Here is a 23,859-nt window from a genome sequence, read left to right on the forward strand (position 1 = left end):
TCTTCTCCATATGGATATTTATCTTCCACTCATGGGCTTGTTCTCATGGCAGAGGCAGGAGTCCAAGAGCCTGGATTGGAATTATTTAATTTATCTTGCAGCTGAAGCTTAAACTGGCATTTAGGCAGATCCATCACATTCTATTAGCCAAGGCAAGTCACAGAGCGAACCCTGATGCAGAGATCAGGGAGATGCTTCCATGATGGGCGGAGCTACAGAGGGGACTGCCCAGAGTCGTTTCTGTAACTCATCACAGCTATGAAGACTGATAATCATTCTGTTAAACAGCGGACCAGCTGCGTGACCATGAGTAATTTAATCACCCTGTCCGGTCCTCATTTTCTCAATTTATGAAATAGACAGTAACGTAAAACCTATCCCAAAACTGTTCTAAGTATTAAACAAGGTAACATACAGCCATGTCACAATGCCTGAAACATACTCAACAAATGCAATTATTTCTTACTGATATTGTTTATAACCTTCTCATGCATGTATGAAACTTCTTCTATAGATATGTGAGTGGGGGTGGCCTTGGAGGAGTAGGAGAGGACAGTGCATCCGGACGTGAGAAACGGACACCTTTACATTACGTTTCACCAAATCCAATTCTCTCAGGCCTAAGCCATCTCTTGATGAGTAGATACTTTCATAAGTTATTTTATGCCAAAATGAGAACTTCATAAGTGGTTACCCAAGAAGGAAAAGAGTTCAAAATGCAACTGCAAAGATGTCAGAAACAAAAGCCAGAAGATTTGAAAATAAATGCCCTGCTTTTACATTTGGCTGTATTTGCATTCTTCATCAGTATTCTGTATCAGTACAGAACAGGAGCTGATCTCCTCTAAACTCACAGTTTGTAGAACAACTATTAACAAGATACTTTCTCTGTGGCCTTTTCTTTCAAAAATACTCTAAATGAAGGGGAGTTCCTTCATCTTAACTGAGAAGAACAAATTCAGAGAAGATTATGGGCAAAAGCTGACTAATTTTCAAATATAATGTTTTATGTTGATAGTAATTTCCTTTATCAAACTCACACCTCTCTGGATTTTGCATGTTTTGCTGAGTAGCTTCTTCATCTTCTGTTACTGTGGCAGTGTCGTGTTCTTTTCCAACACGACCAGTTGCAGTAAAGTAAAAATTCAAAAGAAACAAAACGGCATGCATGTAGACTAGAAAGAACATTGAATATGAACTTAAAATTACGTGTAATAAAAAGATGATTTCCTATTATGAACAAGTAGTTGCCCATAAATTTGATAATTTAGATGAAACAGACCAAATCCTTGAAAGGTACAAGTGACCAAAACTCACAAAAGAAGAAATGAATAAACTGAATAAGCCTACATTTACTAATTGAATAGAAGACTAATAACATTCTAAGAAAGGAAGCACCGGACTCAGATGGTTTCACTGGCAAATTCTACCAAACATTCGAGGAAGAAATGACATTAAGTCCCCACAAACTATCCTATAAAATATAAGCAGATCGAACATTTTCTACCTCATCCTATGAGAATAGAATTACCTAATATAAAAGCTAAGTAAATTTTAAGAAAGGAAAACTATAGACCAATATCTCTCATGTACACAGATGATAAATCCTCAACAAGTATTAGCAAATCATATTCAATAATGTACGAGAAGAATCCCACAACTAAGTAAGATTTATTACAGTTATATAAGGCTGGCTTAACATTTAAAAATCAATCAGTATAATGTGCTACATGATCAGACTAAAAAAGGAAACACATAGTCATATATAGTATATTGATGTAGTCAAAGCACTTGAGAAAATCCAACATCCATTCATGATAAAAATTCTCATCAAACTAGGGATGGCAAAGAGATGTCTCAACTTCCCAATTCAAATTAAAGAACAGTTACAAAACATCTGTTGCAAAGATCATACTTTTGGTGAAAAGTTGGGCCTGTCCCCCTAAAACTGACAACACAGTGAAATTGGCCTCTCTTGTCACTTTTATTCAATGTCATACAACAAGTTCTAGCTAGTACAATAAGACAAGGGAAAGAAATAAAAGGTATACGTGTTGAAAATAAATAAATAAAATTATCTTTATACATAAATTACATGTCTGTCTATGGAGAAAATCTGCAAGGATTGATGCACACACACAAAATAAATTTCCTGGAACTAATGGATAATTTTAGAATCAGAAGGTTTCATGTTACAAGGTTAATACACAAAGGTCAATTTCTTTTTCATATATCCACAATAAACAACTGAAATTTAAAATTATAAAAACAATACCATTTATAATGGCACACAAAATAAATGAAATATTAGGGATACATGTAACCAAATACAAATAGGATGTATATGTAAAACATTACAAAATTCTGATGAAATAAATCAAAGAAACTAAACAAATGAAGATGCATGCCAAGCTCATGGACTGAAAGAGTCAATATTGCTAAAATGTTTCGCTACAGCCTGATCTATAGACTCAAGTCTATAGATCATTTCATCATTTCAGTCAAACTCCCAGCCAGTTATTTTATAAATAATAAAAAAACTGATTCTGAAGTTTATACTAAAAGACAGAAGTTTAACCAACACAATACTGCAAATGAAAAACAAACCTGAAAGAATCTTTCTACCTGATTTCAAGACTTACTACAAAGCTACGGTGATCAGGATGGTGTCTTACTGGTGAAAGAACAGACTCACGGAATGAAACACAGTAGACAGAACAGAGTACCCAGAAACAGACGCACACAGTCAGCCAGTGTTTGATGAAGAGGCAAAGGCAATCCTTAAAATGATGAAGAAGGTACCCGTGAAAGGCAGGGTGGAGGTCAGCCTTCCTACAGCAGTCATGGCGAATACCCAGCACAGTCCGTAGCGTCAAAGGCAATCTTCAGTCATGACCCTCAGCAAAATAAAACAGAGACAAGACTCTTGAGAGAAGCTCTTCAGGTGTTAATTGAACTGACATTCCGTATAAGCCAGACTATAGGTTTGAGGTTTCCTTGACTATGAGACCTGCTGCAGTTGAACAAAAATAATAAATTCATTCTCTTTTGATAAGGGAACTCCAGCAATGAGCGTTCCACAATAAAAAGGGATCTTTTGTTGTTTTTTTCGCGTTGCCTTTTGAGTTTCTTCATTCAGACAGCCAAATGAGAAATCAAGCTGAATTCAAATCATGGTGCCATCACTTAAGAATCTAATCTCAAAATGCTTCAGAACCCATGAATTCCTTGGACCAATGACATGAACAGAGATGTGGCCTCTTGGAGAACCTTAAGTTAAGATGACCCTTACCCTCTGACAGAGTTTATGAAGTATAACTGGATATATCGAATTTATTAATAGTACTAACCTTTTGTACTTTTGGGGGAAGCAATGACACAAGCTGCTTATGCTTCCTTTATCATCGGCACCAATGACATGTCACCCCAAGAGCAGGAAAAAAGAAAGTGAAAATGACAGAAAAATCAAAGAATATAATGAGAAAATTGTATGTTGAAGAGGAAGGAGGCAATTCTTGACAATATTATAAGACATTCTTAAAATAGCAGCCATTTTTCTTGTTAACAGCATTGGAAGTAAGAGAGCAACAGTATTTTAGTGAGCATGATATTTCTGCGTTAGTAATAAGTTGCCAAAAACATAACTGGGAAATTGCAGACTTTAGAAATTAGGTTCATTGGCCACATGTTCTCTCCTCCCTGGGGAGAAAGGTCTGTCTGAACTTTTCAAAATTTAAAGGAGCCAAGATAAACCACGCTTATTATTTCTTCAGATTTTCTAACTGAATGGATGTAAATTTCTTTATAGGAAGTGAAGTGTTTATGGGAAACTGCAGGTCAAATTCTGGTTCCATCTCTTCCTAGCTCTGTGACTAGGTCTTCAAATGACATAAGTCCCCGCAGCTTTCTCTATAAAACGGTGACGATGATACTGCTCACTCACCAGGGTCAGTGGAACGATTAGACAAAGCACCTAACACAGGGTCCACCACACTAGCATTCAGAAACACAGCATATTATTCTTATTGCAAAACCCATTCATCCTGCCGCACAAACCCTTCCCTATCCCACCACACATGCCCTGTCTCAGGTTCCCTGTTTTACACCCCTTTCAGAACCCTTCAAGTAATGAGATATGGAACTGACTTTTCAACACAGATCAAAACCTGCCTACCTGCCAGCACGCGTGCTGGATTATTTTTTCCTCCCATGCAGTCGCACATGAAGGCTGCACACTTCCTCTGAATTGTGGGTGGGAGTGGTGGTGTAGTTGCTAAGTCAGGTCTGTCTCTTGTGACCCCATGGACTGCAGCCTGCCAGTCTTCTCTGACCATGGGACTCTCCAGCAGGATTATCAGTCAAATCATTCTTGAAATCTCACCCAGTTCAGTTCAACTATTTACCCAGGAAAACCTCTCATTTTTTGTTGGTATCCCTTGGATTTTACCAATATGGCCACACTTAGCTTGTTGAATCCCTTCTTTAGTCAGCTCATGTTTAACTGAACGATTACTATGTGTGAGGGGCTCCCCTGGTGGCTCAAATGGGCAAGAACCTGCCTGTGAAGGAAGCCTGGGAGACCCAGGTTCCATGTCTGGATCAGGAAGATCTCCTGGAGAAGGGAATGGCAACCCACCCCAGCATTCTTGCCTGGAGATTTTCATGGACTGAGGAGCCTGGTGTATCCATGGGGTTGCAAAGAGTCAGACACAACTGAGTGACTAGCACTTTCACTTTTTCACTTTTACATGTGAAGAGCTATGCTCAACTGAGTATGCGTTCAAATAAAACAGATGGCCCCTAACATTTTGACACTTACAACATAATAGAGAGACAAACAATAAACAAGTAATCAAAAAAAAATAGATAAGTATATAATTATACATTGTGACAAATGCTACAGAAATAATGAACCTGACACAAGCATTGTTGAGAGTGAGTGTTGGGGACGCACCTGCTTAGACTGCAGGGAAGGCTGACTTCTTAACACACAGGAAGATGACTGCAGATTCACGCTAAAGAGGGACCAAGCTGGATCCATGTTTTCCAGCGGACACTCAGGTTGCTCTGCAGAGAAATGAAGCACAACCCTGTGCATGAGGGGACCAGTGAGGAGCCTGTCATGGATATCCAGGCAGGAACAGATCATTGTTTGGACAAGAAGAACCCTACTAGTAACTGCAGACAGAAATGTGTGCTTTGGGGGATATTCGTGAAACAGAAACAGCAGAATTGGATGTTAAAGGTGGGGAGTGGAAGAGAGAGTATTCAGAGTCATAGCCAGGCAAAGGTGAAATCGAACTGTCATGAGCCCTGGAGATGAAGTCTCAGTTCCATCCTTACAGAGAGACATCCAAGTGTATGGGGGGTGGTGGGGAGGAGAGGGTCTTAGCAATACATCCATGTGAGCCTTTTGTTTAACAGTTTTCAAAAGTAAGGCATATGTGCATACTTTTTAAAATGGAGTATCTTCAGATTACACATGCCTCAACCCCCAAAACTCTGTCTACCTGCTTCCAACTTTGAGCCTTAACCACCAGATGGATGGGGCTCCTCTTTATGGAGATGGGGAACACGTGAGGCTGGGAGGGTCAGGGTGCCATTGGACGTGGGAATTTGGGATGCCTGCCTAGCACTTAGCTCATCATACAAGATCCTAAACAGCTTCTGGATCTTTCCCAACATCAAATCCATGTTCAAAGAAAAAAATTCCACCATTGACGATACTCATCTTCTAAACTAGGGGTTCTTGAAATTTAAAAATTATCCTTGATAATTTAGAAAACTTACACCCTTTTCCTCTCAGAAAAATACACTTCAGAATGATAGTTGAATTCTCCCTGAGCCGAGAGCCCATCTCTTCTCCAAACGCCATCACCACAGTACACGAGAGGCCAAGGGAAGATGCTCCATCTTCCCAAAGATTATCCTGGTAGGCACAGCAGTTTGCCTTCACGCAGAAATCTCGAGATGTTTGTTTAAAATCAGCTATATTGGGCCTCCCTGGTGGCTCAGTGGTGAGGAATCGCCCGGCCAGTGCAGGAGACGTGGGTTCAATCCCTAGTCTGGGAAGATCCTACGTGCGCCTAAGCCTGTGCACCACGACTCTTGAACCTGTGTCCAGAAGCCACAACTGCTGCACCCATGAGCAGCATCTCCTGAAGTTTCTCCCCGAGAGTCTGTGCTTGGCAAGAGAAGCCTCTGCAGTCAGCAGCCCACACAGCAGCTAGAGAGTGGCCCCCACTCGCCACAACTAGAGAACAGCCTGAGCAGCAACGAAGACCCAGCACAGCCAGAAATAAATAAATAATAAATAAGCTATTAAAAAAATAAAATCAGCAATATCGCTCTGTAGTCTCAACTTATCCTCACAATGGCGATACATTGTAGAACCATGTCATGTTCTATGGTTTCTACGCTGACACCTTCTGAGAATGTTTATTTTCAAAGCACATTTTCATCTTTTGCGTGTTCCCAGGCAATACTATTTGAAAGAACTGAATGTATTTCTTAGCCTCAATAATATGTGCTGGTTTTGTTGTTGTTTTTTTTTTAAGAGCATCGGCTGATCACTGGAGAAATTCACGAATACTAAATATTGCTGCACAGAGTGCCTTTTGCCTGCTCACTTCTCTGTTGTCTCTCAAATGTCCTTTGGTTTATTCACTGCTTCATGTTACAATGTCTCTGACTTTTCTGCCTAATTTCACAACAAACCTAGGGAAAGGCAGTATTAGGAGATGCTGCTGACCCACATTGCTTATAGGAAAATAAAAATGTTGCTTATCAAATCATCAAACCATCAATGCAAATTGTATTAAGACCTGAATTCAGTTCCTATGACAACAGTAACTTCGGCAACATTGTCCAGAAATTAAAGGGATCCCATGAAACAAAGAGGAGCCTCTGTGAGTTTGGAGTCCTCACGTGGACCCCAAACTTGATTGTGCTCGGCAAGCCACCATCCACCTGTCACCTCCACTAGAGAGAGAGCTTCTTGAGGACAAAGATGTCCATGAACCTAGGTGTGTGACTGCATACTTTGCACAGAGTAAATACAAAACACGCACAAAGGAACTGAATGGTGAGACTGGTTTGCCTACTCAACTTGCTGAATCTGAAGCTGAATCTGAAAATTTGGCGTTTTGTTTTTCTGTTATAATTTTGGGGGTGCCCACTGTCTTGCAGGAACTTTATCAGGCATGCTCCACAGTCTCTTTGATGGCTCAGAGAATCATGCTGGTGATATTGTCCCCATTTTGCTAATGAAAAAGCAGAAGCTTCGAGGAATTCAGTCACTTGTCCAGCTTCCAAGAAAACCTGCTGGATGGTTCATGTTTTTTCCACTCCATCACTCACTCTGCTGCTGCAAACCTGGCCTCCAGAATGTCCACCAGACATGGAAGCATTAGCCTACCACAGGACCTTTGCACTTGCTTTCCCTTGGGCCTAGAACGCTGTCTTCCCAGCTATTTATATACTCACTTCTTTCTAAAAAAAAAAGTGTTTATTTGGCTGCACTGGGTCTTTGTTAAAGCGCACAGGATCTTCCTTGCGTTGTGCGGGATTTTCTGCTGCGGCATGAGGGCTCCGGAGCAGTGGCCTCGCAGGCCCAGGAGCTGCAGCACTTGGGCTTAGTAGCAGCACAGCGTGTGGGTCTTAGTTCCTGGCCAAGGACTGAACCTGCGTCCTGCATCGCAAGATGATTCTTAACAAATGGACCACATGGGAAGTCCCTACTCACCTCTTGTCTTCTACCTTTCAATATCATTTCTTCAGAGAGGCTACTTGTGAGCACTTGACCCCAAACTCCTCCTTTCCTGGCGCCTTCTGCTGCTCTGCCCTGTTTACGCTCTGTCGCAGCACTTGCTGCTGCCTGCCAGTATGCTACATGATGCAATGCACCCTGAGTTCAACTATTTCCTAAAATTTTAGAATTCAAGACATCTGTTGACTGGCTTCAGATGACTTAATTTTGTAGCTACTGGGCTTCTTTCCCCCATTTGTTTTGTGTTTGTATGTGACATTTTTCCATTTACGAGTTGATACGGTTTAGGCAGATAATAGAAGATGCTGATTTGAAGGCGTTGAGAGCAGCATTACACCCTGTGGAACGTTTCACTGCTTTCTTTATTTTCTCATGCATTCTTCTTGATTGGTGGACCTTTATTATTTTCTGTTTCTTCTATTGCTATCAGCACTGTGTTCCACCCCAAAGTTAACTAAAAATTAATCCACAAAAATATTAAAATGTTATACGTTCCCTAAGCCTTGCTTTTCATTTATCATCTTTACGTCCTTGCCAGTAAATTTTTTTGGCATTTCTTTTAACTTTGTACTCAATAAGAATTGATGGAGTGTGGGAGCAGGAGTCTGGCTATGATCAAAATTTTACAAAAGGATGTAATTAACAAAAGCAGCAATAGGGATGATGGCTGGCCTTTAATGAGCAGGCACTACCTGCAGCACCACGTCTATGGGCTTCACCGGCGTGTGTGGATGGTCTTTGCAGTAACCCTGGGAAGAGAGCAAGCACGGCAATTGGAAAGCTTGTTGGCAAGTGGTGGGAACAGGGTTTGAACCCAGGCAGTCTTGACTTAAATTGCTCTTAACTGCTCTGCAATGTTGCTGGTACGTTTGGGAGCTACCGCCAGTTTTCTGTCCCTGAGACTCAGTCCAGGTGCAGCGCAGGACGGCATCACTGCTGGTAGACTCAAGCAGACAGACCCCGGAGGCCCACGCAGTGAGGCAACAGATGTGCCTTGAGGCCGACTACTCACTCAGTGCCTGTATAAGTGCTCACAGATTTCATAACGCTTTTGATCTCATCAACTCTAAGAGGCAGGTGGTATTATCTGGTTCATTTTATGTTTAGGGAGACAGAGGCAAGACCAGGAGACGTCATCCATCCAATTTTGCCCGGCTGGTAAGAAGCAGGAGAAGTAGGAGCCATACCCTCGATACAAAACTCATCCCTTTACCAATATGGCTTTGTCCTCAAGAGACAGAAGCTTCTTGTTAAGATGCAACACTTCACAATGACTCTTTATTTATCTTTTTTTCTTATTTCATCTAAAAACCTCGAGGGACAGGCTGTGCAGTGTAAGGAGCCTTGAAGCCACAAATACTCTTTAAAATGTCCAACAGTAAAAAATAATAGGAGAGTAGGAAAGAGAAATGGTTCCCATAAATCAAGGGTTTCCCGCCACCTTCATCCGAGCATTTCCAATTGGCATGGAGTTTTCCAGAGAAAAAACTTTTATATTCGTGGGGGATTTAGAGTCAATCAATAGCCTCAAATCTCACATTATTAAAGTAACTCTGAACCTGTCAAGAACTCTGACCCATAAACCACATTTCTGTGTTGGAACCAGATCAGCCACAGAATGGGTCAAAAATCTTATTTCTCAATATTTTTCAATCCACTTCATCAACCAGATGGTAACTGACAAGCACCCCCAGAGTAACATTTAAGAAAACAATTAGAAGAGAAGCTTCTGGGGGATCAAGGAGTGTTGGCCACAGGGAACGAACCATTAAATCTACGTTTTTAAGTAGAGTCCTGCTGCCATTTGAAAACACTGGGAAACAGTCAAGAAACTCCTGAGTCATGGTGGAAAGCAACGCTGACAATCTCACGTTTTGTTGGTACGTTCACACAGACTTGAAAGGTCAGGCAGCAAAGTGCTTCACAAGATACTGTTCACAGGAATCCCCGTGGAGGAGAGGGGAGGAGACTTGTTTAAACACAAACTCTAGTTGAGTGCAGGAGAAGACTCTTGGAGAGTCCCTTGGACTGCAAGGGGGTCAAGCCAGTCCATCCTAAAGGAAATCAACCCTGAATATTCATTGGAAGAACTGACGCTGAAGCTGAAGCTACAATACGTTGGCCACCTGATGCGAAGAACCAACTCACTGGAAAAGACCCTGATGCTGGGAAAGATTGAAGGCAGGAGGAGAAGGGGGTGACAGAGGATGAGATAGTTGGATGGCATCACCGACTCCATGGACATGAATCTGAATGAACTCTGGGAGGTCCTGGAGGACAGAGGAGCCTGGTGTGCTACAGTCTCTGAGGTCACAAAGAGTCAGACCTGACTTAGCGACTTTCCCAGCTAACACTTTCCCAGGTGATGGGTTATATTTTGAGTGTAACGCTTGCATCATGGAAAAGTCACCGGCTTTCGAATCAGAGAGACATAGGACTGATGCCCACCTCTGCCACTGCCTGGCTGGATGACCTCAAGGAATCTTTAACTTCTCTGAGACTCTGTTTCCTCATTTGTCAAGTTTTCCTGGTAAGACAGAACCCATATGACTGCCTTTCAGTGTCTGGGAAAGAGGAAGAATTCAATTAAGAGAAGCCATCCCAATAATAATGCATATTATTGTTACTATTGTCTCAAAAGGTGGAGACAAAAGTAAAAGATGCTAGAGGTGAAGTCAAAGATGTGGATGGGATCCCAAAAGTCATCAAAGGAGGTTTTCCTGTTTGTTTATTGAGCATCCTCTGTGCAAGACTCAGCTTGAGAACTTGAATGTGTGTCACTCCTGTGACTGAGACAGTAAATCATCTCGGGACTTCCCAGGCAGTCCAGCAGTGCCAGTGTGGGGGTCAGCATTTGATCCCTAGTCAGGGAGCAAGGATCACACTTGCATCATGGCCAAAGAACCAAAACATAAAATAGAAACAACGTTGCAACAAATTCAAGAAAGACTTTAAAAATGGTACACACACACACACACACACACACACACACACAAAACAACCCCCAAAACAAATCTTTAAAAAAGGGGTAAATCATCTTATTAACTCTTACCATCAACCATGACTTCATGGCAAATAGAACGGGGGAAAGAGGAAGCAGTGACAGATTTTATTTTCTTGAGCTCCAAAATCACTGCAGACAGTGACTGCCGCCATGAAAAGAAAAGATTCTTGCTCCTTGGAAGGAAAGCTATGACAAACTTAGACAGCATATTAAAAGCAGAGACATCACTTTGCCGACAAAGGTCCATATAGTCAAAGCTATGGTTTCCAGTAGTCATGTACAAATGTGAGAATTGGCCCATAGAGAAGGCTTGACACTGAAGAATTGATGTTTTCGAACTGCAGTGTTGGAGAAGATTTTTGAGAGTCCCTTGGACTGCAAGGAGATCCAACCAGTCAATCCTAAAAGAAATCAGTCCTGAATATTCATTGGAAGGACTGATGCTAAAGCTGAAGCTCCAATACTTTGGCCACCTGATGCGAACAGCCGACTCATTGGAAAAGATCCTGATAGTGGGAAAGACTGAGGGGAAAAGGAGAAGGGGCAACAGAGGATGAGATGGTTAGACAGCATCACTGACTCAGTGGACATGAATTTGAGCAAACTCTGGGAGATAGTGGAGGACAGGGAAGCCTGGTGTGCTGCAGTCCATGGGTTGCAAAGGGTCAGACAAGACTTAGTGACTGAACAACAGCAGAAATGAAGACTGTACTAATATCACTTGCATCTCACAGAGAAAAAAACTGAAGCTCCAATCCGTTGGCTTATCCGAGATTGCAGCCCATGTGTGGCAAAGGAGGGAACTGAACTCAGCTCTTTATGAACATCAAGAGCTCTCAGCCTCTCACTCTCCATCACTGGCAAGCGGCCCTGAGTATACAGCTGGCAGGCCACGTTGAGTAAGGTGTGTCCCTACCTTAGAGGCGCTCTCAGCCCCTTGGGGAGGCTGTTGAAGACAATTTGAGATGTAACTCCAACAGAAAAAAATCACTCTAACTACTAAAAGAACTGAAAAGCCCCATCAATGAGGCATTCACTTCCATAGATTTGCAATGGAGATCTGAGTGTAGGGTGTCTTTGGGAGGAATCTGTGCATGCTGAGGTCCACAGTTATTCTTAGAATCCCAGTTGCTCTAGAAGCAAGTGATTCAAAGCACTTTGCCTGAATCCCCTTACCTATTAAATGGAGCCACCTTCATGGAATTATTCCACTCCTGTTGTGTTAAATTGCTTTTCACATTCCCTCTGGTTCCTGCTATGTAATCCTGAGTATTTCATTTGCTGACTTCTTGATGCCGGACACAGGTGAGAGACCCTAGCAAATAAAGCTCGGTTCTCTGATTGTTGGTATAACTCAGGGCTCTTTTTGCCACAAGTGACAAAAATCCAATTCAGACCAGTTTAAAGGGAAAAACAATGTTATTTATTGACTCACTGACCTGAGAAATCTAGGGTGATGATCTGACTTCAGGAACAGCTAGACCCAGGGGTCCGAAAAACTCCCACAGGACCTAAGCTCTCTGTCTCTCGGTTTGGCTTCCGTCTGCACTGGCTCAGTTCTCCTGCGTCTCCTGCTGGTGGCAAGCCAGCCCACAGGGGCTCTGCGCGTATACTGCTCTGCCCACGTGTGTGCTCAGTCATGTCCCACTCTTCATGACCCTTTGGACCGTAGCTTGCCAAGTTTCTCTGTCCATGAGATTTTTCAGGCAAGAACACTGGAATGGGTTGCCATTTTCTCCTCCAGGGGATCTTCGCAACCCAGGGATCAAAACAGTGTCTCCTGTGTCTCCTGCACTGCAGGCAGATTCTTGACTTGCTGAGCCATCAGGGAAGCCCACTGATATTGCTGTCAAAATGTAAATTTCCTCCCCAATGATTGCAAGAGATGTGCTGGATTTATTGCAATGGACTGATTTCGGACTTGTATCTATGCTTAAAACAATCCCCATGACCAAGGGGATAAAATGTGCTGATTGGTCAGGAGCTGATCATGTGGCTACCCATCAGGCATCATCCAGGGACCATGTGGAAGGCATGTGGGAAGAGTGGTCTACTAAAATGCTGCCAAAACAAGTATCTGGCCGATGAAAACATTAGAAAGTTGCCACAGTGCTGACGGACAAGGTCTCACGAGATACCAAGAAGTGATGAGAGGACTGGAGAGAGCTGTGGAGCTGGGAGTTTGAGAGGCACTGTAAGCGGATTCATCCTATCTTTCCTGAGCACCATCTCCAACCACCTAATACAAAGACTTAACATGGCGGAGGAGTGCAGGCTTCTGCTGAGACACCTGGGTGACCTTCCCAGGTGGCTCAGTGGTAAAGAACCCGCCTGCCAACACAGGAGACTCAGGTTCCATCCCTGGGTCGGGAAGATCCCCTGGAGGAGGAAATGGCAACCCACTGCAGTGTTCTTGCCTGGAGAATCCCGAGACTTAGCCACTGAACAACAACAACAAAGCTGGGACAAGGTATTTCTTATGAAACTCCTGGTCTAAAATGGTACTGCTTTGGAGGCAGCCATAAGGCATAGTCCTCCCCACCATCCCTGTGGCCCCATAGGTACGGGAACATGGTACAATTTCTCAAGTGAGTACAAAAGCAATTCATCTTTATCATCTATCTCTTAGGCTTTTCCAAGACCCCGAACAGCAATGACTTCTCTAAATGAGGCAGCCTCCTGAGCAACCTAGTGGAATAGCAGGGCTGACTCCGGTGCTGGCAACTATAGCGAAACCCTTTCTGATCGCCGCCAAGCCAGCCGAGAAGGGAAGGGGGAACGAAGTATTTGCGCATCGGCAGGCACATGCACACACGGGTTTATAGAAATCACTCAGTCCAATGCAGCAGACCGCCCGGTGCTACAGAGTGAAGCCAAAGGGAGAAACAGAAAAATTACTGGGGCCAGCACAAATTCTGTTCGAGGCCTCAGGGATCTGGATACCATGGAAATAGCGATTGTAGTCAAGGCTATTTCACATGATCCACATATAAATGAAGAAGTTTCATATTGGGGGAATTTAATGATCCACAGAAAACTGCCAGCAAGTTAAAAAACTATATTGTGTTGATTACTGTATTGGATTTCCACATCCTTTTCAGTGTGATCTCTTGACAAGTGATACCGCAGGACTGATGACCTCAACACAAATAGTTTGGAAACTCAGTAGAGAGTGCAGATCTAAGGTGAAGAGGAGTTATTTTCTAGGATTATGACTTTTACAGAGCTATCCATCTGTGCTTAGAGAATTTAGCATTTCTATTCATTGTAAATGACAGAAATCCCAGCCCAAACTGTATTAAGCAGGAAACACAACTTATTACGGAACTGAAGAAGCCACAGAGGCTGCAGGCCTGGCTGTCAAGGACTCCCGTGACGTCGCCAGGACTCAGTCTCTTTCTTCCTTTCAGCTCTGCCTTCCCCTGCACGGGTTTCATCCTCAAGTTCATTCTGTGGTTCCCAGTTGCCCCAGAACTTCAACCATCCCCAGTTAAAGATGACAGAAAACATGCTGTCCTGTGTGTCTCCATCACAAGCCCTGAGACACTCGGTCAGGCCAACGCGGATCCCGTGTCTCCCCTGGCGGCCCGTCACCATGCGGGTGGAGTGTTCTGGCCCACTGCATCCACCCAGTGAAGAAGGGACAGAGCTCCTCTTGGTGGAGAAGGGGCTGCTTCCTCAGGAAATGCAGGACTGTGTTACAGAAGGAAAAAAAAATGCCTTCTTCAGGGACATAAAATATTTATTAAAAAGGATCTGGGGGCAAGAGAAAAGCAAATATGGTATATTAATGCGCACGTGTGGAATCTGGGAAAATAGTACAGATGAACCTATTTGCACAGCAGACGTAGAGACACAGAGGTAGAGACTAAATGTATGGACACCAAGTGGCAGAAAAAGGGGTCGGATGAATTGGGAGATCAGAGTTGACACATGTACACTGCTCTGCATAAAGCAGATAACTGATGAGAACCTCCCTTATAGCACAGGGAACGGCACCCAGGCCCCGTGGTGCCCTGAGGGGGAAGGAAACCCAGAACAGAGGGTGTGTGTGTATGTGTGTAGCTGACACATTCTGCTGCACAGCAGAAACGAACACAACACCATAAAGCAACTAGACGCCAATAAAAAATTTAAAACCAAGTAAGCTTATATTCTATTATTTTAAAATGTTTTATAGGAAAAAAACATATCATGCATTCAAAAATATACAAAATTATAAGTAAATAAATAAATTTATAAATAAATACTAAACATTAAAAACAAACCAAACAAAAAAGGGTTTGGGGGCAAGTGAAGCTTCCATCAAGGCCAAGAGGTAACGGCTGTTCACAGGTGGACAAAGCAACTTTCTTAGTTTTCCCGACCCCCCCTTTCTGTGCCATTTTCCTGCTTGTAACCTAATTCACTTCCAGCCCATCTGAAAATCAAACCACAGACTCCACAATCCAGAGCACACTGCTAGACGCACTTCTTTTCCTCAGAAGAAAGAAACGCTCCTGGACTCTGTGTCTAGATGCTGGCTGCTCTCTGTCCTGGGCTGTAAACCAGGCCTGTGCGACCCCACCCATTAACCAGAGAGGAAGTGGGTAACGTCATGTCAAATAAGCCTTCTGAAAGGCCTAGTGAAGAAAATGAATGGGGAATCTCCAGTCACACAGAGCTTCAGGTTCACGGGGAGTAGGAAAGGGACGTTAAACAGATACAGTAAAATCCCAAGAAACAACAGTTGCTATCCTTTTGATGCACAAAATAAGAAACTTATTTTTCTTCAGTAGGACACACGCTTTTATATTTTTGTCAATAGACATTCCCTTTTCTTAATTAAATATTAGCAAGTTTACTGTTAGTCAAACTCACAGTAAAACTTCAAAGAGCTTTCATTTCTTTTAGAAATCGTGGCCCTTAAAGTACTGATCTAAAGTTTCCCAGCTTCTCCTATCACTCTCACTGCTAAAAATAAACAAAGAATATACAGTAGAATATATTTCTAAATGAATAAGAAGTAAATTGAGGAAGTTCCTGTCTGAGAGATACAACTCTTCACTAAAAAAGGATCATTTTGTAACGTGGATACACGCACGCTTAGTCACTCAGGTGTGTCCGACTCTCTGCGACCTCATGGACTGTAGCCCGCCAGGCTCCTCTGTCCATGGGACTTCTCAGGCAAGAATACTGGAGTAGGTTGCCATTTCCTCTTCCAGAGGATCATCTCCACCCAGGGATCAAACCCTCGTCTCCTGTTTCCTGTGTCTCCTGCATTGGCAGGCAGATTCTTTCCCTGCTGAGCCATTAAGGAAGCCCTTGTAATGTGAATAAATATTCCCAAATTCAGGGATAAAGAGTAGATACATGCCAACTCTTCTTGATTCAGTGACCACCTAGAGTAAGGGTCCGCAAACTTGTCCTGTGAAGGCAGATGATAAGTATTTCCAGCTTTGTAAGTAAGCAACACAGTCTCTGCCACAACTATTCAACCCTGCCTTTGCAGTACAGAAGCAGCCATAGACGATAAGTAATGGGAGACTTCTCTGGTGGCCCAGTGGTTAAGACTCCACACTTCCAGTGCAGAGGGTACACTTTCAGTCCCTGGTCAGGGAACTAAGATGCCCACATGCTGCGCAGTACAGCCAAAAAGTTTAACAAAGAAAAAAAGGAAAAAATAAACTAGTGAGTGGGGCTGCGTTCTAATAAAACTTTATTTATAAAAACATGCAGTGGGCCAGATTTAGCTCCATAGGCCCTAACTTGCTGATCCCCAGTCTAGAACCGTGTTGAGAAGAATTCTGAAGTTCGCTCTGAGCTCAGTGAAAAAAAAAGACAGTCCAGTCAATTAGTGAGGTTTGCCAAAGGCGGGGGAACAAAAGGTCAGCACATAAGCTACACGTCTGCTATTTCTGCAAGTTTACCAATCTGTTATTTCAGCCACATGTCCCCTTGCGTCCCCCTGTGTCAGGAATTGTGACCTCACTGCCTGGGGTGGAAGGTGTGGCCTGAGTTTTCTTTTGAGATTAACTAATTGCCTAGACAGGGATCAAGCTCATGACCTTGGCCTCATTAGCACCAGACTGAACCTTGGAGCTGAGGCATCATGCTACAAATCTGGCTGCTGGAAAAGCAGAAAAAAACAAGGCCCTTGTTCTTTGAAAATGGTAGCAACTCACACTGGGAAAGTGATCATTAGGAGAAGGAAGAGTGAGTATGTGTCCCAGTTTAACCTCTTGTCACTAGATTTCCTTAACTCCCCTCTTCAGGGCTTGCGGATTAATGAAATTCACAGTGATTGTGCTTCCCCTTGAATATTCACTGGTGAATGTTATCTCCTTTATGAGGCGGACAACCTACTATTTAGTGAGAAAACTGGGAATCATTTCCAAACTTTGTAATATGGGAAAATGACAGGAAAGCACAGGCTGATATCACTTACATGTGGAATCTAAAAATAATGGTACAAATAAACTCACCTATGGGAGTAGGAGGGAGGCTCAAGAGGGAGGGGATATATAGATATATCTATACATAGATAGATAGATAGAGTTATGATGGGTTCACATTGTTGTATGGCAGAAACCAACACAAACTGTTAAGCATTATCCTCCAACTAAATAAATAAAAGATCAATGGCAATAAAACCCAACTCAAAAAAAAATTACCTGCAAAACAGAAACAGTCACAGATGTAGAAAAGCATCTAATGGTGACCAGGGGAAAGGAAGGGAGAGAGAAACTGGGAGACGGGGCTTGCCACACACGCACCACTGTATATAAAGCAGAGGACTGCCCTGGTGGCACAGTGGCAAGGAATCCACCTGCCAGTGCAGGGGACACACGCTTGATACCGGGTCTGGGAAGATCTCACACGCTGTGGAGCAACTAAGTCACGGGCCACAACTGCTGGGTCTGCCTGCAGCACCCACTGGAGCCTGAGCACCTCGAGTCCGTGGCACAAGGAAGAGAAGACTTCACGACCAGAGAAAGCCCACATGCAGCAAGGAAGACCTAGCATGGCCAAAAATTAATTAATTAAAACAGATAACTAATAAGGACCTACTATATAGCACATGGAACCCTGCTCAATACTGTGTAATGATCTAAATGGGAAAAGAATCTTTAAAAAGGTGTTGATACATGTATATGTATAACAGATTCACGACATTGTAAATCAACTATACTCCAAAAAAATTTTTTTAATTTAAAAGAAAGCACAGAATTCATAACATTGTGATTTCCCCCCCTCCAACCATTTCATCACCATAGATAAAAACAAAGTGTTATTTTTCAGAAGACATCTCCTAAAATGAAAGCAGATACCCAGGCATTTCAAAGGTTTTAATTAGTTGTTTAGGGGTTTCTACACTGATTATGAAGGTGTTCAGGAGACATCTGTCAAGTGGATGATCCAGTGAATGAACGTCCTTAACATAGGAGCATGGCTGGCTTCACTGGCCTGTGACCCACTGCCTCCCACGACTCTGGGCTCAGAAGGGCCCCCGACCTGGAATAGCCCTGACGTCGGTTTACTGCTTAGCTGTCGCCACCTTCAATAATTTTTGAACCTGGGGCTCTACATTTTCATTTGGCCCTAGATACCCCTTCCTCTCCAATTATGTAGCCAATACTGAATGTACAAGTCACTGTGCTGGGTGCCAAGTCACTTTAGCCGTGTCCAACTCTTTGCAACCCAATGGACTGTAGCCTGCCAGGCTCCTCTGTCCATAGGATTCTCCAGGCAAGAATCCTGGAGTGGGTTGCCATGCCCTCCTCCAGGGCATCTTCCCAATGCAGGGCCTGGCCCCAGTCTCCTCCGTCCCCTGCAGGTAGGTTCTTCACCACTAGTGCCACCTGGGAGCCCAAGCCACTGAATATATTACAGTCAATTTCCAGTCTCCTCAGTGCAATCTGGTAAAAGGTAACCAGGCACTGTTTTCTTTTTTTCTTTCCTTCTTTCTTATTTCTTTCATTTTTTTCATTCATCCACACAACAATGCATATCTAAAGGATTTCTCTGTGCTCTCAAAGTCCTAAAATCCTTTCAACTTTGTTGTGAAAATTATATACCATGTGTAAAGAACCTGGCAAATACTTCATGACAAATAGAAGGGGAAAAGTGGAAGCGATGACAGGTTTTATTTTCTTGGGCTCCGAAATCACTGCAGACAGTGTGTGCAGCCCTGAGATGGAAAGATGCTCGCTCCTTGGAAGGAAAGCCGTGACAAATCTAGACAGCATATTAAAAGTCAGGGACATCACTTTGCCAACAAAGGTCCGTGTAGTCAAAGCTATGGTTTTTTTCAGTAGTCAGGTATGGAATGGACGGGAGGGTTGGACCGTGAAGAAGGCTGAGTGTTGAAGAATTGATGCTTTCAAATTGTGGTGTTGGAGAAGACTCTTGAGAATCCCTTAGACTGCAAGGAGACCAAACCAGTCAATCCTAAAGGAAATAAACACTGAATATTCATTGGAAGGACTGATGCTGAAGCTGAAACTCCAATACTTTGACCACCTGATGCCAAGAGCTGACTCATTGGAAAAGACCATGATGCTGGGAGGGATTGGGGGCAGGAGGAGAAGGGGACGACAGAGGATGAGATGGCTGGATGGCATCACCGACTCGATGGACATGAATTTGAGCACGCTCTGGGAGATGGTAAAGGACAGGGGAGCCTGGTATGCTGTAATCAGTGGGATCACAAAAAGTCGGATGCAGGTCAGCAACTGAACAACAATAAAAAGTACCTCTGGGGTCTGCACATAGTAATGCTTGACTATTAATACTCTGCAAAGTCACAGAAATGACCTTTCCATCTTGCCCAGTAATTAAACTCTAGGGAATTTTTTCTAAGAAAAATTGACAAAAGAATAAAACTCGAGGCACAAAGATAATCCTTCCAGGATCATCTGCATTTGTGTTATTTTTTTTAAATAAATGAATTAAAGATGCTTGTTATCCGTAATAGAATTAAAGATGCTTGTTATCTGTAACTGGAGACAACATAATTGTTCAACAGCAATGTAATATTGAAGGTAATGATGGTACATCAACATGATAGACTATTTTGAGGACATTAAAAATGATAATGATCAAAACAGCACCGTTACATGGAAATGGTTTTTTGTATAATATTATGCAAGAGAAACAGTACAAAATGTCATGCTTGTTCCATAATAACTGGGATTAGACTGGTTTCATTCACGGTGGTCCAGCTGACACCTAGTAGAGTGCACACGGGGTGAGCATGTACTGAACAGACTCTAAAACCACAGGACCAGACCTGGATGGTTGGGGGCAAACAATTTGCTTAAATATTGGTGGCATTAAGAGTTTGGTTTTCCATTGTTTCTGCAGTTAGAAAGGAAGGAGTAAAGAAGAAAGGCAGGGAGGAAGCAAAGAGAGGAGAAGGAGAAAGAAGGGAGGGAGGGTCGAACTCAAGGCTCTTGTGTTTGTAAACCTGAAAGGCCCCATAAAATAATGCTGAGAGCGGCGATGCTGAGGTCACAGGGCGACCTAGAGGGGTGGGAGAGGGAGGGGACATGTGCAGGTGCTCAGTCGCTCAGTCGTGTCCGACTCTTTGCAGCCCCAAGAACTGTAGCCCACCAGGCTCCTCTGTCCATGGGATTCTCCAAGCAAGAATACTGGAGCAGGTTGCCATTTCCTCCTCCAGGAGATCTTCCCAACCCAGGGATCAAATCCGCGTCACATCTCCTGCCCTGGTAGGTGGGTTCTTTACCACTACCACCACTGAAAGAACCTGCCTGCCTATGCAGGAGGCATAAGAGACAACACCAGCTAGATCCCTGGCTGGGAAGATCCCCCGGAGGAGGACGTGGCGACTCACTGTCGTCCCATGTCGCAGAGAGTCGGACAGGATGGAAGCAACGCAGCACGCACGCGCGCCGCCTGAGAAGCCCTGCAGCTGATGCGTGTTGTTGTACATCAGAAACCAACACAAGATTGTGAGGCAATTATCCTCCGATTAAAACTTTAAAAAAAATAAATAAATAAAACGAAAGCAGTTTCTTAACAAGAACAACAAAAATCTCCTGAGCCACTAACAGATAGCAGAGAAAACAAATAAAGATAAAACTCTCTGGCCTGATCCCTGGAAAGGAGCCACACAATCCCCTCAGGCAGACAGGTGCTGGCCACCTGTCCGGAGCCGCCTGGTGGCCCAGCTCCTCCGGTTTAAAGGGAGTTGCCTGTCACAGCCTCACCGAACCAAAGCATGTTCTCATTGAACTGTTTCCTGCATGGACCAACTGCCACGGCCCCATCCACAGAAATAATTAACATGCCCCTGGCAGCCTTTATTGATATTCGGTTTATAAAGCGGTGACCTAGAGAGGGGGCATCTCTGGCAGATTAATGGCTCACAAGGGTCATTACTGGCGCGAAGGTGCTTCCAGGGGCTACCGATCCCTTTCCACTGGTTGTTGCCCGGTTTCAGCTGCCAAGTGCGAGGTGCACATGAGGGTTCACATTAGCAGTTGGGATGGGCATGCAGTAACAAGCTTTGCCTTCAGACACCCCACTTTGCATTTTTCAAAGTGAGGAAAGAAAGACTTAGCACTGGAATCAAATATTTATTTATGCTGGCAATCTTCACACAAAACACCCCTGCTCTGCCGAAACCCAGGACAACGTCCGCACTGCCGCAGTCGGGATGGCTTGCTGCCTGACGCACGTCCGTTCCCTTTTTCGTCTTTGGACCAGAACACCAATCATATTCTGAGCACAACCAAGCTCAGCCAAGCGGTCACATCTCGCAGCTCTCCTTGCAGCAGGGTAGCCGCTGATACATAAGCAGAAGTTGCTTTGTAGAGATTCTGAGAAAACTCCGGTACCCCTCTCCCAGCTACTTACCTGCGTACCAGAAGGCACCTCGCAGCCTGAGGAGCTCGTGGAAGATGCTAGAGCCAAACGCTGAAGGCGCACGTGCTGGCCAGCTTCCTGCAGGGGCGGCGCCAGCCTCGGGTGCCTACTTCCGACCCTCTTCTGCGCGTGAGCGGGGAAGCTGCCAAGAACTGGGAAGGGTCCGTGTTTCACCCTCCTCGCAAGGCAGCCATCTGGCCAGCCACAGCTTCAAGGATTCTGAGAGATGGACCAAGACTCTCCTACTCCCAGCACAGCCCGCAGCCGAAGCCTCACGGGCCATCAGTCTCCTCTGTCCCCCCAGCCCCCAGCACCCGGTGCCCTAGAGGTGCCAAGGATGGATTCTGTGCTCGCAGTAGCTTGGCATCACAGCTGAGGAACCCTGAACCTGGGATACCTGACTTTTTTATAACTGGCTGTGAGCAAATGGGTCCGAACATCACCCTGTAAAGAGATGTTATCTTTATTAACCCACGCAGCAAACATGTCTTCCCTCTGCCCCAGGGGGAGACACTCTCTCTAGCTTCCAAAGCTGTTTGCAACAAATATCCTGCAGGAGATCCTCCGGAACAAAAGCTGCTCACAAACCAAGCAGAAATGAGGAAGACCTATGCAAAACTACCGCCAACAGTAACCATCTGTTTTGTTTAAGCCACTGCTATCTGCAGTTTGTTACCTGCCACTGAGTGAAATTCCCTGCTAGTTCTTTTTTACATGTGTATACAATTGTATTTTTTTTCGTTTTTGGCTGTGCTGGGTCTTCATTGCTGCCTGGACTTTTCTCTCATCATGGACCATGGGCTCTCGAGCAAGCAGGCCCAGTAGCTATGGCACACGGGCTTCATTGCTCCAAGGCACATGGAATCTTCCCAGACCAGGGATCGAACCCATGTCCCCTACACTTGCAGGCAGATTCCTCACCACTGGGCACCAGGGAAGCCCTCCCTGCCAGTTCCTCCAGTGGCTGCGTCACCGTGTCATTTTCCTTTACACAGAATGGAGCGCGGGTCACGTGACTCTCCTGGCTCTGGAGGTCCAGTCAGGAGGACTAACTCTGGAACCAGACTGCTCGGCTCTGATCCCAGTCCCACTGCGTATTAGCTGTGTGACATAAGCAAGTTACTCAGTCTCTCTGTGCTTGGTTTTCTTATCTGAAAGGTAGGAATGATAAGAGCAGCAACCGCACAGTTGGGGTGAGAACGAGTGTTAATGCACACAAAGCAATACGTGAGTGAAATGTGAGCGGGTGCAGAGAAGAGCCGACCTGGGAAAGCAAACCTGAGACTGGACCCAGGCCCTCCACTCACAGCAGAGCTTGCGTGGAGTCAGTGCCTCAACCTCTCCAAATGTCTTTATCTGCAAAACAGCACGGGGGTGAAAAGGGACAAGGCACACAAGATGCCAGCACACTGCCTGGCACAGGGCAGACCCTTCACAAAATCACTCTGTCATTGCCACTGCTGCTCATTTCGTGTTGGACCTGAAGTTTGTTCTTTAATCATTTAGAGACACTGGAAGACCTTTGTATGCCTTGCTTTAGCTCATGAATACTTTTAGTCAAACATTATTAAATATCTCTGATTGCAGACCCCTTTAATCTTCTGGTTTCGTTCTGACAGAGGTCGCCTGGGGTCATCCCAACCTCATCAAATTCTCAGTCAATTCAATTGCATTACAGAAAGACAGAGGCCCTCAGAGCTCACCATTTCTATGCTTCTGAATCCATGAAAAAGATTCAGTCTTTCTTCTTTTAAAAGGTCTCTGAACTCCATTTGTTCTAAATAATACTTTCTAAGAAGGATCCAAGTGCTAATTGAAAGCATTTCATTCCCCATATATTAAATAAAAATGAGATCTGGAATTCTTCATCTACATTAAAATTCTTCTATGCTATTCACATCTTTAATGTGAATCTAACATACTGAAACACTGTCAGAAAATCTTAAGTTGAAAGATTTTATAGATTTTCTCAAAGTAAGATTGATTTGAATTATTTTTTAAATACAACATTTACTAGAATGTCACTATAGAATTTCTTCATTTCATCACAAGTTTTTGACAGCTAAGAAAGGTCTCTTTCATCTTTCTAAATTAGATCCTTTAATACATGCACAGTCTTGACTTGAGACAGGTTGATTATATGACCAAAACTCCCAGCAGTAAGCTTATAATTAAGCAGTAATATTAATAGACAGTGAGCTTGGGCATGTGTTCCAAT

General features: G+C 43.8%; 1 long non-coding RNA gene across 1 annotated transcript; it reads right to left on the bottom strand.

Annotated features, from left to right (window-relative positions):
• Nucleotides 1-1,688: 1,688 nt before the first annotated feature.
• LOC129625154 (uncharacterized) lies at nt 1,689-23,166 on the bottom strand. The gene is made up of 4 exons (XR_008701287.1): nt 21,633-23,166; nt 4,955-5,067; nt 3,351-3,396; nt 1,689-2,897 (listed from the first exon to the last, which is right to left on the bottom strand). It is a non-coding gene; the product is annotated as an uncharacterized LOC129625154 (long non-coding RNA).
• Nucleotides 23,167-23,859: the final 693 nt, after the last annotated feature.

This window comes from Bubalus kerabau, chromosome 13 (genome assembly GCF_029407905.1).
Source record: "Bubalus kerabau isolate K-KA32 ecotype Philippines breed swamp buffalo chromosome 13, PCC_UOA_SB_1v2, whole genome shotgun sequence".
Classification (NCBI taxonomy): Eukaryota; Metazoa; Chordata; class Mammalia; order Artiodactyla; family Bovidae; genus Bubalus; species Bubalus kerabau.